Below are 17714 nucleotides of genomic sequence, written 5' to 3' on the forward strand. Positions count from 1 at the left end.
GATGTCTGTATTTAAGGACAGGTGGTGTATCACTTAATACTTTCAAGTGTTTGAACAAGATGCAAAAAGGTCATAGAATTTCTTATATAGATAAAGCTGAACTGTATCAAAGGCTAGAAAATTGAGACATCTGCAACACCGAGTTCAAAACTTGAAATTATAGTCCACGCAAGAAGTAACTGCATATGCAGACAAAAATACCTCTTTGGACAAACAAAGTTTAACATTATGTCAACAGGTTTTGAAGAGATCTTCCTCAATGAATTTATCCAATCAACTCCATGAGACATCTCTGAGTGAAGTTATTTCTTTCGAAACACTTACTAAGGTAATCACACAAAGGAAGATAATTGTAGTTGCAGCTGTACTCAAGAACAGCCCAAAGTTACACTACCTCAAACACTACCAAATTTTGTAAGAAAACTGCACATCATGTGAACATGACTTCCTAAAGCTCATCACCGTTGCCACAGGAATTGGATCCTCACGAATCCCATTATTAATGGGCAGAACATCTGCTTTCAATGTATTCTTGTTGGATAATGTAAGTATAACATACTTTGGTACAAAAGGAAATAAGAACAAGTTTCCTTCCAGCCAACTTTCAGATTAATAGCAAGTAATGACTACAACGCTTTGGCTAGCTTAAACAAGTAGAGTCTGTACGAGTTCTAACCAATAATCTGGATAAGTACAGTACTTCTTCAATTTCTGCAAGGTATAAAGTTTTTCCAGATGAAGTCGTCATTATATCCACATAATGATAACTTTGTTATGGATAATAAAAATAATATTTTGGGTATGTAATGGACGTGTGGGAAACCCGTAGCTTTAGTTTGGGTTCGAGTTTACGCTCCTTACAAATACACTTTTATGGATTTTGGGTCGCTCTGTATCACGAGCAAAGCACACAAGCTACCAGTGTGGAACAAATAACTCGCACGGATACAGTGGAATACAAATCAAATACTTTCTTTATTAATTTATACGCTATTGAGCGTTTCATCTATATGGAAACTCTCAAAGGTATCTTCAAACAACGTTGACTCAAAGTCATTGTATTCTTTGTTTAGAAGATATAGGTGTTCATTAATAAGGTATTCCATTATAGTCAGTAACGTAAGCACAATATTAATCAAGTTATCAACTAGAATCTAGTGTTATCAAGTTAACACTAGAAGTCCTCTCGGTCATAACCTCTATAACCGTAAAAACAAAGCTACAAAGATATCTTTGAGTAATTCAACTTTAAGCGTTTTCAAATCCACTGTTCCTTTAGTGCAGGTAATGTTCTTCCCTTTTCTCTCGTTATATATCATTGAGCCTTCAATGAATCAATGTTAGACTAAATCAGAAATACGACACTGGAAAGGAATTTCTGTGACAAACTACTTGTTAATAATCTGGAGTACTGCCACGTTTTGGAGTCAGAACAATTACCCGGAGCAACTTAACGTTTTGAGTTGGAAAAACGGAATTATAAATTATAAATTATATTTTTAGTGTGTTTCTCCCGTTATTCAAGAAGTTTAGTAGATCTGCTTTTAAAAGTAGTTCTTTTAACTCGACTGGTACAAGTGGAATATTCCATCAGACTTTAACCAAAATCCACTTCGTTATTCGTCCATACAGAACTTATTTCTATCCATTGTCTAATACAGTTGGTGAAATAATCGAAGACAATTCACTTCAGGTGTATAGCGACAAACCGAATAACTCCTGCCTCTTTACCTGAGTATAATTCATTTAATGATTTTCCTCGCTGTTCCGTCAACTGTTTTTGCTAACATTCATTCATTTCGTCAGAAGCTTTATTGTGGTTTTATCACGTCTGTCTGGCAGCAGAGTCCACAGCTGTGAATTTTCTCTCCCCTGCAAAAAGGCTCAAGTTTGTATATTTCATTTTTGTAACATTTTCTGCTTTCTCCATACTTTACGATAATTACGTCATTAAACATAAAATGTACTTCTTGTAAACCTTTAAATATCCATATACTCAGTATCTGAATTCCACAAATACTTCAGGTAAGTGCGAAGTACAAGTTTGTCTGATTCTTCGTCTCTCACAAAATGAAATTCGTTGTTCTTGACTTCGGTTCTAAGATTAGTATCTTAAGGAAGTAATTTTTGTATATAAGTTATAAGCTAATAACGCCCGTGGTACACTATATTATGAACAGAAATCAAGCTGTGTGTGCGAATAGACAATTATCTGTTCAATAACAAGTTTTATTAGTTATGTTTTGTAATTAAGAAATTATGAATAGATAGCTTTTTATCTTTCAGATGAGGTGATTAATCATTATGGAGAGTGAAACAGAAGTGCCTTTTGTTTCCAATACAGCTGTACCATTGTTTGCTCACACTAGACCTGAGTCATATTTTATATGGACTTAAAACTGTGGACCAGATTTCAGTCACTAAAATGTACCTTGATTAAGATAACAATGTATTTTATCACAATCAGGATAAACCATTCATCCTTGGTACAGATGCATGTGTTGACTGAATTATAATAATTATCGTTCCCGAAGTTTGTAGTATACTTACTGTAGCTGGCCAATAACACTGCACAACAATTTTTTTTTAAAGTTTTGCTTCCTGAAAAGTTTTTGCTGGTACCTGGTGGGTATTCACAAATATAGTTTTGGTTTTGCTTCATCACGTAGGAACTCTGAGAAATAGAAAGTTAACTGTTTACCGGCAATAACGTATTTAATTGCATTTATGTTTCTAATACGCTATTAAGTTCAACATAATTAAAAGTGTTTTGCTCCTGATTTTCGTTTGTATTCAATGTTCGGTGCATGACGTTGCAGTGTCTAACAGTAATCATCAAACATTGACGTATTCCAGTTGCCCTAATATCGTTTTTCCATTGTAGCAATGTCCTGGTAAAACTGAAGATTTTGATTAAACGGTACATGATGGACAAATTTGAATGTGATTTTCGTGATCAGCAGCGATAACGAAGAGAAGCTTGTTAAAAACTTGACTTTACCTGGAAAAGGTGGAGACTGAAAGTTCCAGTTGTGTTTCTGATATGAAAGGTGGAGACTGAAAGTACGTTCCAGTTGTGTTTCTGATATGAAAGGTGGAGACTGAAAGTACGTTCCAGTTGTGTTTCTGATATGAAAGTTGGAGACTGAAAGTACGTTCCAGTTGTGTTTCTGATATGAAAGGTGGAGACTGAAAGTACGTTCCAGTTGTGTTTCTGATATGAAAGACGTTCCGTTAACAAAAGTTTTAATGTATTAATTTACTTATTCTCAAATACATGGAAAGACTCCGGAACAGAATGCAAAACCATAAAAATATATAGGCGTAATTTATTCTTGAACAGCGAATGTGCGTACGAAAAACGTCTCCCTAGTGTCTGCGATCGATAGAGTTCAATTTCGGTTAATTTAGGAAATGACATCTTCTTCGACTGATTGGTTCTATTTCAAGCTGTTGTATAACAACAGCAAGTTATGCAAAGCATACAGATGACCTGCTCCCACAGAAGTGAAAGTGTTCAGCATTGTCTGGATGCATTGGTAGATTTGTAGCTTCAGTATATGCGTGTGTGTGGAATACAATTCCTACTTCCATCACTGTTTGGTTACAGTATCAGACCTCCAGTCTTAGCTGGGAAAGAAGAACTACTAGTATAGTATTACCCCTAAACTGATAAATTAAACCCTAGTACCATGCAGGGTATAATGAAGGCCACAGCATTCTGTTCTCAGACTGTAACTTGTTCAGAACATGTATGAGAATATTTAGGCTTTTAAACAAATGAATTCTGAATAATGAACATGTTGCAATACAAAACTAATGAAAACATCAGAAGTATCCTGTATACACTAACGAAAGCATCAGATGAACCATGTCTACACAAATTAATATACCATGTGTATCATATTTGCACCAATAAAAAACTCAGGTGTATCAAGTTTACATTACTTAAAGCATCAAATGTATCGTGCCATTAACAACACACCACGTGTGCCATGTCTATCAACGAAGACATCAGGTGAATCATTTCTACACCAACAAAGACACCAGACGCATTATGTGTACCAATAAAAGCATTATCTGTACCATTTATACACTGATAAAAACATCAGGTAAATCAAGGTTACACAAAAGAAATATCAGGTGTATCATGTCTACGCCAACGAAAGCACCAGGTATATTGTATTCGCATTTTCTATATTATTAGTCCGTACTAAATGGTTTCACATATTTAGAGAAATCTGATAGCCCATGAACATCTCTTTTTTTTTTTCTGTTAAGTCCATTATATCTTCATCAAAACAATGAATAACATTAGGTACACGAAGTTTACTATAGTTGTGATATAATTTCATTAACATATGTCTCAATTTCTTCATTAATTTTTCCGATGACTGCTTTCTCTATTTCTGTGTAGTAATTTTTGCAGTAAACAGCATACTTGAAGTATATGTGGAATATAATAATATATTAATATCGTCCAATACATATACATACCAGGCAAGAGATTTACTGTTATACATTTATTTTAATACCTTTGATGCATGTAACATATATTGTTGGATGTGTATTGCGCAAGTCCCGCCTGTTCTTTTCCCGCTGAAAGTTTTCACTTGGATAGATCTTCAACTTCCTAGTAGGTCCTGTCCAGAAACATTCCATGCAAAGCTCATGGTATTGAAACCTATCACCATATCTAAAACACTTACAAAAGCAGTCAGAAAGGCAGACCCTCTTAACATTTTTCATAGATGTAAACGTTTCAGCTCCTGCTGGTTTTATACCACTAAATCCACCTTCTGTTTAAATTATGTTGTGTTATCTTCTTTCTTTTTTGAACAGAAAATTCTTAAGTATGTATGTTTTGAAATTTAGTGAAATATAAAAACACTGAATTTAAAAGCGTAATATCTATTTCAACTGTGTGAAACTTAGTAATGTGTTATCAAAAGTATGTGAAGTTTTAAAGGTATATTCTTTAGATGGTGTAATATATGAAAATGTAAAAAGTTTAAATATTAGTGGATAATTTATAAAATAGAAAATTTTGCAGTCTTTAACAGTCTAGAAATCAACAACATACATGATTCTAAGCTTGAATTTAGAAATTAACTGAATGTCAAAATGTATCAAATTTATAATATTTGTCAACAAGATTGATACACATAATTTTCTTTCTTAAAACATATATCTTAATATGCAAACAACAATGTAATCTATAATAAAGGTTTTTACAAAAAATTATTTATATACAAAAATGTTACAAGCTCTTGAATACTATTCAGTCTTCTATCTGATCTGGAACTAAATATTTTATCGACAGTCCAGGTCCATGACGAGAGATTAATTTTAGAATGGTACACTCTACACTTCTCTTGGCAGCTAGCTAACTTGAATCGCACGTAAGCTTTTCACCGACGACAAGACTTAATGTACTTGTAGAAATACTGACGTCCGAAGTTAATTTACTGAAGTTAAACAGTTTACAATGCTCTAAATCTGTAAATGTAATTTCTTCTAACATATACCGGTACTGCATGCTGTCTCCTCGCCAGCATCTCTCTATATAGTTACGATAGTGTATGAGGTACCATGACATTTATTTCAGACCCTAAATTTGATATTTTAATTCAAGAAGAACCCTTATAATATGCCCTTGGTACAAGTATATGGGAGTTCTAAAGAGATAACTATTCTCACCCTGGCTTATTCAGTTGTCAACATGGATCAAAGAGACATTACCATTCTGTAGCGGCATGAAAGAATTAGCCTCATTAAATGGAAAGAATGATAAAATATTCTCTTGTCCTAACATTTTTGCACAGACTGTACACTCTGGCTCAAAAATGTTGTTACATGCTCAAAAAATGTGATTTTTGGTCATTTATATAATTTTAAAGCTAAATTCACTTTGTGCATTGCCCTTAAACTTTCACGTTTTATTTCTTTACTACTCTGTATTATCTAAGCTCATTTTGAGTCGGTTTATTCCCTTGAATATGGGAGTGTTTTGAGACTTGTCCCAAACGCAGTGTCTGGGGTGAGGTATAAAAGCCAGGTATTTTGGTGTTACTTTTGTACCCTTCAAGTTGGCGACACGTTTTAAACTCTGTAAATATTTCAGACATTATGCCAGGTCCTACTAATGTAGGTTTGAAAAATCAGATGGTTGCCTACGACAACGCCGGGCTGAAACAAGGCGATATTGCAAGCCCACTTGGTGTATCCAGGCAGACCGTCAACAGAGTTCTCAGAAAAAGAGCTGCAACCGGAAGTGTGAGTCCAAGCAGAACCACGGGCCGTCCACGTGCCACTACAGCACGCGATGATCGCCGGATCCTCACTATTGCTTGTCTAAACCGTACGATGTCCTCCAGGTCGATTGCTTCTGAGTTACGTGCGCAACAACTGATAGGGATTTCACGCCACACGATTAATCGACGGTTGATGCAAGTTGGATGCAGAGCAAAATGGATGGTCGAGAAACCTAAACTGACAGCTAGACATCGCAACAACAGGCTGCAGTGGGCTCAGCGATACCTTAATCTGACGATCGCACATTTTAATCATGTAGTTTTTACTGACGAATCCAGATTTCTGCTCTACCCCACTGATGGACGAACACGAGTGCGCAGGCTTCCTAGAGAACAGATGAATGATGAAAATGTTCAACCCAACCTCGCAGGAGGCGGAGGTTCAGCGCGCGTCTGGGGTGCATTCTGTTCTGCAGCTGTCAACCAGTTGGTCATTCGAATCAAAACGTCACTGGTGCTGTGTATCAGGATATCCTGAATCACCACTTACAGCCATTTGCCCAGGGTATTTTCCAGGAAAATTTTCGGCTACAGCAGGACAATGCACTCAGAGATGCCAACCATTACGTAATCATTTTAGTGTAAAAATTACGACTATACGCTCATACAAACAAATATTACGACTTGTTGTAACTCCCAAATTATTATATATTTTGTAGGCCTATACAATAAAGTGATAAATTGTTCTCCCAAGGCTTGAAAGGGGAGAAAAGAAAATTTCTAGTGAGATACAAATAAATTTTGATAATAAATAAAAGACATAGTCTAAATGGTTACTTGCGATAATCATATTTGTGCTTGAAATAATAAAAATATTTGTATCTCCGACGTCTACCAATAGTTTGAGTGCGGTGCTTCTCCATACTGAGTACGTGGAAGAATCCATAGTTACGTCATCAGCGCTTGTCAGCCAATCAGAGTTTGCATAGATGGGTATTTCTTGTTTTCTAAGCGGCATAGAAAAACCAATGCGATCGTTCACAAGATGGAAAAAAAAAAGAGGCCTCGTTCACCAGATTGTCTTGTTTCTGGCAAATCTAAAAGGACTAAAACTGTGAATCAAAAATTTAGGAAAGAGTATAGTGCAAAATATCCGGGTCATTGCATCAAAAGTCAGTGACAGTCATGCGTTTAGTACAGTTTGTCACATCGATTTTTCTGTGGCGGATGGCGGGATAAACGATTGTTTCAGACATACAAAATCGGCATCTCACCAACAAAAGGCTGAGGCGAAGACAAAAACGATGCAGATAACGACATTTATGAGTAAGAATTCAGAATATGAAACCATAAATGCAGAAGTGATGTTCATGCAATTCGTCATTACTCATAATTTACCCCTAGCTGTAGCTGATCATGCAGGACATCTATTCAGAAAAATGTTCCCAGACTTTGATATAGCGAAAAAATATGGCTGTGCTAGAACCAAAACTACAGCCATTGTATAAATGTTGAGTTGTGAAGATGACAAAATTATTTCAAGTATACTTACTTACAATGTTTAGAGTTTAGCCACAGATGGATCCACATGGATGACTCAAAACTGTATCCAGTGGTTGTACGATATCTGTACGGGCTCTGTCTACAATCATTACGCTCAGTCATTTGAAATACTTGGCATCTCTGTGCACTGGCTCATAATATTCGCAATGTGTAAGATTTTTTGCAACAATGTAGTGTGTTGGTCTTCGAGTTCAGATACCAACCCGATAGAGTCAGGATTAGGAACGATCCCCCTACAACCCTAGAGCAATTACGCCAAGCACAAGAACAGAATTCCAAATCAAAGACTCGTAACGTTAGTTGAGAGTACGCCACGCCGCCTAGCGAACATTATTGCAGCACGTAGAGGACACACACGTTATTGAGTTAAATATTCTGATGTGAATGTAATTGTTGCACGTTTAGTTAACGTTTCAGAGTGTTACTAAATATTTTCACAAAGTGACGGTTTTATTTGTTTTGACTTAGAAGTGAAGAAAACAAGTCCATTTCTGTTGGTACAGATCTTAAGTTATACAGAAATGTCTATAAAAAAAGACGTAATAATGAAATATTACACGAATGTTCATGTTATAAACATACTTACCAATAATTATCAAAGGAAAGACATTGCACGCATTAAAAACACAAGAAAAATAACAAATAAGGTAAAACAAGCTCAAAATATCACATGTAACAACCTTTTTGAGCAAGAATGTATTTGAAGACAAAAGTTGGTAACTTACCTGATGACGTGGGTGACGAGCCACTCTAACAATTCTTTATACTAATATTTTGTCTCAGATTTTGAGTAGTGTTTATTGATTGAAATAAGAGAAATGAAAAGTAGTTTTCTTGAGTTTTTCACGTTTCAGTGTCTCATGTTTATCAGTAAAGTACTGTTTGGCTGTGCAACAATTCTTGGTTAGTCGTATTCATTTGTGGTCAGGTCGGACATTTTATTGTAACGTTACTATGCCTATATTATCGAACAACTTGGTAAGCTTGAGAGCTTACACACAAAAATTCAGATGTGAATACCTATCGTCAACACATCGCAGATAGCCCATTATGTAGCTTTGGGGGTAAAAACAAAGAAATGTTAAGCTAATAAATTTAATCTTAATTTTTGTGAAGAACTATAAATGAAATTTTCATTCTATTAATCATAGAGCTATATTTAATGTGATATTTCGTTTGTTGTTTTGTGTGTGTGTGTATGTTAGCCAATAACATTTCTTGAGCTTCATATAGTGCTCACTAGATGGCAGGGCGCAATAATGCATTATTTGAATAATAATAAAAAAATACAGCTGTACATTCTAAGGAATGTTTGTAGCAAAGCTTTAAGTTTTAAAGTTAATTTAAGTTATGTAAATATACTCTTAAAAGTTGGCCTGGTGTGACCTCATTATTAGGGCACTAACCTCGAAATACATCAAGTCACATCGCCAAACATGCTTACCCTTGCAGCCCTGAAGGCATTACATCTAACGGTTAGTATAACTATTCTATTAGAGCAGCCAAAGAGTTGTCAACGTGGGTGGTGGCTACGTTTCTTCCCTCTAGTCTAGCATTATATTATAAATTTAGCACAGATTGCTTTCGAAAAGCTTTGTGTGAAAATTCATCAAGCTTTTACTAAAAATTGTAAATAATGGTAGAAAATTCTAAACTGCAATGCATTGTTATTTAGAATAAACTAGTAAGTATCTCATGTCATCATGATTATTGTAACAATTGTACCCAAACAACAATTATTTATAAATGGCCACTTTCATTGCACTTTGTAAAGTGTCATTGTTTATGTTGAGGTTGCCATCGTATTTTCCATACGAACCATTTTTTGCAGTTAAGTGATCTTAAATTATAACACATCAGGCTGAAGTTATCAAGGGTGTAATTATACAATGAATTTGTTCATTTTGTTTGTTGTTACTTTTTTTATGTTGCACTCCACATTTTAACGAAGCAGGAACACGCGAGATGACGAGGCTATCACCCTGTGAGTCACCCCATTTAGTTTTCAGAATTTCACCACCAGAGTTTGCCATCGATTAGCTGTTTCTTTGGCGACAGACGTAATCGAGACATTATAACTGTCTAGAAAAATATTCAATTAAATAAAAAAGTGTGGGTGTGACTTAAAGCTGGATATATGGATCGATGGTTTGTCTCATTTGTAACAACTAAATGATATCTGTCTTGAACTTTGCCCTGGAGTCATTCAAAACCACATTTTTAATACGACTATTTTTCATGTAATTTCGTTCTGTTTATTTGTAGCTTCTACTACTCGTATTTACGTAAATCTGAAGTATATTTACAGTTACAAATATATAAATAGATTTAATATACGTATTTAAGCATTTGTTATAATGAAACTATCTCCTGTTTTTATTTTTGTTTTTAAATACTAGTCAGTGACCCTGTTCCATATAAATTTTACAGTATCAGTTAATAGTAAAAAAATCATAAAAAGTAATTTATTTTTCATGGTACAGCAATTCTCTAAAGCATTCAAAAGTCAAAATAAAAACTGTGTCAGCATTTTTTTGGATATCTCATGAAAGATAAACCTCTTGGATTCTAAGTAACCTATATCATCTTCCTTCGAAACTACCCGAACATAAAACAAAGAACTTTAGTTCTAACCTCTTTTAATCCATGGATAATGGTGATTAAACTCAACAAAGGTATTTTAAAATACATAAAAAGTAATATACGCACAACATGAAAGTCCCACGGAGTAGTAGTATTTTTTTACAAAGCGTTTAATTTAGAGAATTTTTGTCTGAGCGCATTTAACGACAACATTGAAGCGAATCAAGAAAAGTGTAGAACCGAGGTCTTTCGCTTACGACTTTAGAAATATTTTAACTGCCAGTAACCTTATATGTATGTATGTATTTTCATATAGCAAGCCCCCACCTCCAGTGGCTCATCGGTATATCTGCAGAGTTACAACGCAAATAAACCGGGTTTCGATACCCGTGGTGGGCAGAGCACAGATAGCCCATTATGTAGCTTTGTGCTTAATTCAAAACAACAACAACATTATATAGTAATGTCACATCGGGCTATCCGCTGAGTCTACTGAGAGAAATTGAACCCCTGATTTTAGAGTTGTAAATCCGTAGAGTTACCACCGTACTAGCGGGGTGTACTTACGATTAGTTGAAGCTACAATAAATATTACGCTACTTAAATATTCATAATTATATGAAGGATATTCGTACATAAAATAAATATTCTTACGCATTATAAAATAGAAACACTTGACAACTATTCAATACGTGAGTGAGAAATATATAATTTTTCGATAGAAAGTCTAATATCTAGCACGTTTCGCCTTCATTCAAGGCATATTTGTTAACAGCAATATTTAAAGCATCACTGAAATGTCTTGATAACAGCTTTAGTAGTAAAATATCCTTGGTTAATATGTTTATTTTAAGAGACCGACATTAGCTACGACATATTTTATTTTTAATATTAAGTATACTGCGCAAGAACGGAAAGCCGTCTCACGCGCCTGTGCGACGAGACTTTCCTCTACCGTCAGAATAAGTGGGGCCATAACGTCACGTCTGAGAATTTAAGATACCATGAAACTCATCGCAAGATAAATCTCGTGGTAACCGTCGGCTTGTATCTCACGTGTTAGCATGGTACCATATCAAATTTAGTCTTTTTATCACGTTTAAGCTTAACCTGCCCATAGGAACAAAAAGACACTTGTCAGTTTCTCGCATTTTTACAGTTTATTTTAATAGAACTTAGTAGAATACGCAATCTAACACCAATAACGGTGCTCGTTACACGCGCTAGTCTACTGTCGCCACCATGGAAATGAAGAAAAATTTATGAAATGAATGTATTATCTTCGGAACCTGAAATCATGAGCGAAGCGATGACGTTCGAATGTTAGGAAGTGAGATATATGTAAACATCGACAAGATTTTTGTAAACCGAAGGGAATTTTGTTTAGGGGAGAGTGGAGATATATAGCAAAAATACCGTTTGACAGAATATAAAACTTTTAAAAACATTTCCCAAAACTATAACATTGGAAATTTGACCTTTTATTGTTAATTCACCTAGGCCTATTCTAATTTCTAAGAATAGAACCTTCGAAGTTGTAAATTATGAGTGCTTTATTTGGATATACTAAGTAAGAAAGCACTGACAAAGTGACTGTAAAACTAAGGCGAACTAAGAAGTAAAGAAAACATTAGGGAAATCAAAACTGCTTTTTCAACCCGTTGTAGTTTCGCCATAACTCGAAGAGATTGTTACAGAACTATATTAAAAAGTGGATTTAAGCATGTAAATCTAATACGTGTATGAGTTCACTTGAAGCAAAAAATATTTAATGATCCTTGACATTCATTCCTATTGAAGAAACATTTCGACTGACTTTAATTATGGAGTGGATTCCGGAACGTGAGTACCATTGAATCAATGCTTAGTTTGAAATCTCTAGCTTATATCTATAAAAAATAAGAAAGTACAATTTTCAAATTAAAGTTGTGTTTCATTTACTACTAGTAGTTACCGATTATTGTATCGTAAATATCACTGTTCATTGAATCTTTTTTGACAAATTTACTTTAAACCTATAATCAGCCTTTTTATGTCACAAACCTTTTAACTTAACTAGATAAGCACCATTTCAAGGTTTAGTTAATACTAATTTGAAAAATTACAGAAATATAACAGCCTTAAGTCTTGTAGAGGTTTGAGCCTGTAAATAGTTGTAACTTATCCATTACATAAAATCTAAAACATATACACAGTTGTTACACGTTAATTTAGTTTTACAGAGAGTTGAGATTTTACCAAACTATGATATAATAATCTATTTATTCAATATTTTGTAAGAAATGTGAATTGAAAGTTTTGATGCTGTAGTTAAATTTTGCTAAAAACTTTAGCTTTCAAATAATGATTCTACAAAGGGCAATCGTTTCGAGAAAGGAATGTTGCTAGTTTGGAGAGAAATAACACGTTATAAGTTTCTTGTTTGATTCTTAGTTATCTAAAAAACTCAGTATACAAATTAAACCTTGTCTTACTGTTGGTTGAACGAATGTAAACGTAAGAGTTCATCGGCACGTGGGAATAGTAAAAATTGAATATTTCTGTTTAACACTCCTACGAAAAGTGGAGCCTAATAGGCCCCAGAGCAACTTGAAAGGTTATTAATATTAGGCTAATAAATTTGTATTTAAATGAAATTGCCATTTCATTTGATTTCATTTCATTAAATCGTTCATTTAATTTGATTTCATTTCATGAAATGAAAATGGCAATTTCATTTAAATACAAAATTATTAGCCTAATATTAATAACCTTTCAAGTTGCTCTAGGAGTGTTAATTAGTTTTTCTACGAAAATAAGATAGTGCAACATTGTAACATTTTTCTACGAAAATAAGATAGTGCAACATTGTAATATTTTTTCATTGTATAAACAATGAATGTGCTTGTACATTGAATTCTTTCAAATTTTTTTTTTTTACAACTCAACATTAATAAATTCATAAAACTATATTTTATTATAGCTAAGTGTCTCACCACTAACTATATCACGTTCGTGATATCGAACGAAGGATGTCTCATCTTCCATTGCAATAAAATTCATCGTATCGAAGTGATGTGTTACCTATTCCACAATAATTCATAATAATATCACCACATTATGATACTTCACGAGAACTCGTCAACTTATCCTTAATACCAAATGAGAAATAAAAGTATTTCGTTATTTATAGTAGCAGAACTTGGTATTATGGAATATCCCATCATCCATAACACCATAATTAAGGATGAAATGTGTCATCTTCCATAGGACCAAAATGCATTATAAAATATCTAATCGTCCATAGCACCATGACTTATAATAAAATATATCATTATCCATAACCCCAGAAAGCATGATGAAATACGTCATCGTCAATATCCTTATGGTTTATGGACAACTATCTCATCATCTGTATCACTGTGGCTTAAAGAAAAGTATCTAACCTGTCTCATCAAATTACATTATTATCTCGTAATTTGTAGCACCAAAATGTTTCACCATAGAATATGTAATCGTCATCAAAGAACTAAGGATTCATGATTGTCTTAATCAACCACACAACTATATGAAATATCATTTATAATCACTGTAATTCATGATGGAATATTATTTATAGCACCACAGTACTCTATGAAATACCTTATTATAGATAATACCGAAATTTTAAAGATAAAACAAGTAATCATTATTATTTTAAACTATATGCTAGAGAGTAAAACTAAAATAACCACGAAGTTGTTGTTATTTACTCTGATTTATTAAATTTATTATGGTTTCGTATATTTTAACGCTTGAACTTATAGCAATGCATTTATTAGATAAGGGATTTCTCTGCAATTTTGTAGTGTAACTCTTTATTAGTGCTTGGAGGCGGCACTCAGATAATTTCAGCAGTCTTTTTATAACAATTCTTTTAATAATTTATCATGTCAAAAGCATTAGCGAGAACAAAAGACTGTTTTTTTAACCCGCTGTGGTTTCGCCTTAACACGAAGAGATCGTTATAGAACTATTTTGAGAAAAGTGGAATTTAAACTTGTAGATCTAATAAGTGTTTGACTGAATGTTTTGTGACTGAATGTTTTTGTGAAATATTTTGTTCGATTTTTCTACAGAAATATTTATATAACACGGCCTATAAAGTTTTCATTCCGTGCGATAAACCTTGTTAGGAAATAGACTTTTTGCTGGAATGTTAATGTTGACTTATGTGTTTAGCACCTTAGCATGTCCTCTCCTCTCCGCTGAGATACCGAAAGCGTATAACGTTAAAATCTGTGACAGTACTCTTTCTGAACCACAGATCGCCCATTGTGTAGATTGTAGCTAACAACAAACAAAGTGTACATTAACGTTCATGAAGTTATTCAGAAATCCTTTGTGACAACCAGTATGCAAGTATGACATACGCACATTTTATCGTGTTGGTGATAATTCCATGAAAACTCTGAATCGAATACATCCTCAGTATCGCGCGTTTGCAGCAAGTAAAAAAGATTCACATATTCCTGTTACAGTTAAAGTCGATCTTGCATGCATTCGAATTTTTACTTTTAAAAGAGAGAAAAAAATGTGAGTTTGCCAGAAAAAAAACAACACAAAAATACTATAGAATGTTATTCAGGTTTAGCATCTGCACTTTATTAAAATAAGTAAACTTGAGAGTATATCTCTTCCGTGTTATAGCGTAATTTAAGAATATTACTATCCATTTTACTACATCGCTAATAGATAATGTAGGTGTAGTGTAGCGAGATAAGACCGACAGTTACCAGTAATTCAGGCCAACGTAGCGAGGACGTGGAGTACAAGGACCAACTTGAAATGGCTGCGTATAGTAAATACGATATAGCAGAGACGTATATTTACGAAACCTACACTCACATATACATATACGTATAGATGTATTTGTGTTATTGATTGTAATGTTAGCGGTGATGTACTGCATTGTACATGATTATTGTTTCTCTACGTCCTTTAGTGAACTTCGGTGACCATTGATTCTCTCACTCTTGTGCCATTTTAAAAGAAGGACTTTCGTAGACAGAAAAGTTATACAAACACGGATGTTACATAACTTGAGTTGCTTCTTTGTTACCTTTTATCGTTATTTAGTATATCAGGCTTTTTATATGAAAATCAGTTAACTGGAAACTATAACCTTGGATCATTTCATTCAGAAATATATATTTTACCAAAGATGGTGAGATTTACATGCGACAAACAAGTGTGTATAGATTTAAGCTGGTAAGAACCATAAGTGGCTGATACGTATGCAGTAGCTGAGTCATATAATGAAAACCGCAGGTGCCTTACAAGTCTTACTGAGAACCACGTGTTTTCGACAGCTCTAAATGAGGTATATAACTCATATATTGAAAACCAAATGTTTCTGGGAAAGTATACCAATACCAAGGCTGTAATATTTTATAAAATGAGGAATACGTGTGCCTATAAAGTGCTGGGAATATATGTAATATAAGGAGAACCATATGTGTATGGCAAGTGTTACGAGGAATATATAAAATATGTAGTGAAAACCGTTTGTATCTGGCAAATGTCACTATAGTGAAAACCGTTTTTATCTGGCAAATATCATTATAATGAGAACCGTTTGTGTCTGGCAAATGTTACTATAGTTAGAACCGTTTGTTTCTGGCAAATATTACTATAGTGAAAACCGTTTGTATCTGGCAAATGTTACTATAGTGAAAACCGTTTGTATCTGGCAAATGTTACTATAGTGAGAACCGTTTGTATCTGGCAAATATCACTATAGTGAGAACCGCAAGTGCCTGACAAATCTTACTAGGATTATAGGAGTTATATAGTGAGGAGCACGTGTGTCTGTGAAGACTTACTGGGGTTATATAACGTATACAGTGAGGACGATATGTGTCTGTAAATACTGATTGGGATTATATAGTGCATATGGTAAGGACCACATGTGTCTGTGAATACTTATTGAGGTGCCCGGCATGCCAGGTGGGTTAAGGGGTTCGACTCGTAATCTGAGGGTCGCGGGTTTGAATCCCCGTCACATCAAACATGCTCGCTCTTTCAGCCGTGGGGGCGTTATAATATGACGATCAATCCCACTATTAGTTGGTAAAAGAGTAGCCCAAGAGTTGGCGGTGGGTGGTGATGACTAGCTGCCTTCCTTCTAGTTTTACACTGTTAAATTAGGGGCGGCTAGCGCAGATAGTCCTCGTGAAGCTTTGCGTGAAATAAAAAAAAAACTTATTTGGGTTATATAGTGTATATAGTGAGGACCACGTGTGTCTGTGAAGACTTACTGGTATTTCTAATGTTCACTCTCAGACATTGAGTACACACGCTTGGATACATATATACTACTAAAGCTTGCCTATGAGGTTTGTTCGTCGTTTTCTTTTCTTTTTTTCTTTTATTCGCTGAAACAGATACTAGAGCGAATAGATGAATAACAGGGAAAGATTATACTGTTTATTTAACGACTTCGAGTTTACGCTTTGCCTTGCTCTAGAAGTCTGTGATGTGCTAGTACTAGTCACAGTGCTAAAACCCTAATATTTCTGTAGTTCACAATAAGCCACAGTTGATATAGATAAGAGTAAGAAGTAGATATAATTTTGTTGTTAGAATATTTGTCTGGTAGTTAGACATAGATAAACATTGTGAATATTTGTCTGGTAGTTAGACAAAGATAAACATTGTGAATATTTGTGTGGTAGTTAGACTTAGATAAACATTGTGAATATTTGTCTGGTAGTTAGACATAGATAAACATTGTGAATATTTGTCTGGTAGTTAGACAAAGATAAACATTGTGAATATTTGTCTGGTAGTTAGACATAGATAAACATTGTGAATATTTGTCTGGTAGTTAGACATAGATAAACATTGTGAATATTTGTCTGGTAGTTAGACATGGATAAACATTGTGAATATTTGTCTGATAGTTAGACATAGATAAACATTGTGAATATTTATCTGGTAGTTAGACATAGATAAACGTTGTGAATATTTGTCTGGTAGTTAGACAAAGATAAACATTTTTCTTTTCCACAGTTAGCTTAGTTTCGTGTTTTTAAAGCGTCTCAACAAAAAATATTACGTTTCAATAAAACCCCGTAGAGATGGCAAATGGTTACGTTTAATTTCATAAAATGAAGAAAGATTCATAAATACGGCTCTCAGTTAGTCACGAACTAAGAAATGATACAAGAAACTATGATAAACTTTAAGTAAAGAATATGTGGTCGTGCCATTCAATCCAAGTTTTGTAATCGGATTCGACGTTTTTATTAAAGGAAAGTCTACGAAAGAACAATAAGCTGTTTTTATTACTTA

At 34.1% G+C, this 17714-nt stretch overlaps 1 protein-coding gene across 5 annotated transcripts in view; it reads left to right on the forward strand.

Moving 5' to 3' along the window:
* The window catches only part of LOC143232380 (uncharacterized), a 137728-nt gene that overhangs the window by 25580 nt on the left and 94434 nt on the right, over nucleotides 1–17714 (forward strand). For 3 of the 5 annotated variants that reach the window (XM_076467732.1, XM_076467731.1, XM_076467728.1), the window contains exon 1: nucleotides 11357–12242. The exons of the other annotated variants lie outside the window; for them this stretch is intronic. The gene's annotated coding sequence lies outside the window, so the exon portion shown is untranslated. Of the gene's footprint in view, nucleotides 1–11356; nucleotides 12243–17714 lie in introns of those variants that run through there. 5 annotated transcript variants of the gene reach the window in all.

This window comes from Tachypleus tridentatus, chromosome 11, assembly GCF_004210375.1.
Source record: "Tachypleus tridentatus isolate NWPU-2018 chromosome 11, ASM421037v1, whole genome shotgun sequence".
NCBI classification, from domain to species: domain Eukaryota; kingdom Metazoa; phylum Arthropoda; class Merostomata; order Xiphosura; family Limulidae; genus Tachypleus; species Tachypleus tridentatus.